Below are 946 nucleotides of genomic sequence, written 5' to 3'. Positions count from 1 at the left end.
ACCTTTGACCTGGTGACCTTGACCTATGACCTGGTGACCCCAAAGTCAGTAGGGGTCGTGTACTCAATAAGTACTATCAGCATGTGAAGTTTGAAGGTCCTGGATGCAGTGGTTCGCGAGTAAAGTGCCTTCATGCAAAAAGTTAACGTTGTGACGAACTAACGAACGAACGGACGGACAGTTGAAAAACTAATATGCCTCCCTTCGGGGGCATAAAAATGGCATCCCTGTATTTTTGTTCCTGTGTGTCTTCCCATATAGTTCATGATTAACGTAACTACAGTCTTCCGTCGTGCACACAACGCACAAATAAGCCCCAAGACCTCGTTTCATTTCACCAACAATGTTAGCAAAATTTAACCGTTTTCAAACACCCTGTGCGTTTCTTCGAATATAGGACCCGTTTGTTGTGTATTTTTAGCGGATACCGCCAATTTGTCAACAGCAGGAAATTCCGCAATGACGTCATTCTACACAAAAATCCACGTTTATTCTTTTTCACTTAGTTTTCGATAAAAGGTTTATTGCATCTGTAGTTGTGAGCAGAAAAAACGAGGATAAATATCAAACAGGGAATGCAACGTTCCAAAAACGCAGCCTCCCAAAACGATACCCACAGCAGGCAGATGGGCACATACATACACACGCACGCACGTATGCACGCACGCAAAGAAAACAAACAAGAACAAAACAAACAAGTAAAGGAACACAGTGGGACACCGTCTAGAACGGTCAATGGCAAAACACCATTGTGGAGCTTAAACCAAAGTCACCGGACTGTGTAAATAAAAGTAAAATCCCGCCAGGTGAATCTCTAACATATTGTTTGGTAGAAAATTACAGGATACATGAAATAATTGCTCTTATTCCATGTCTTTTCTGTATGTTATGTCAATTCAACTGCACGTTTCTGAATAAATTTACAACAAATTCATTGTTACAGTGG

This window comes from Mercenaria mercenaria, chromosome 12, assembly GCF_021730395.1.
Source record: "Mercenaria mercenaria strain notata chromosome 12, MADL_Memer_1, whole genome shotgun sequence".
Taxonomy (NCBI): Eukaryota; Metazoa; Mollusca; class Bivalvia; order Venerida; family Veneridae; genus Mercenaria; species Mercenaria mercenaria.
The sequence above is the reverse complement of the archived record's forward strand: the minus strand, read 5'-3'. Positions refer to the sequence as shown.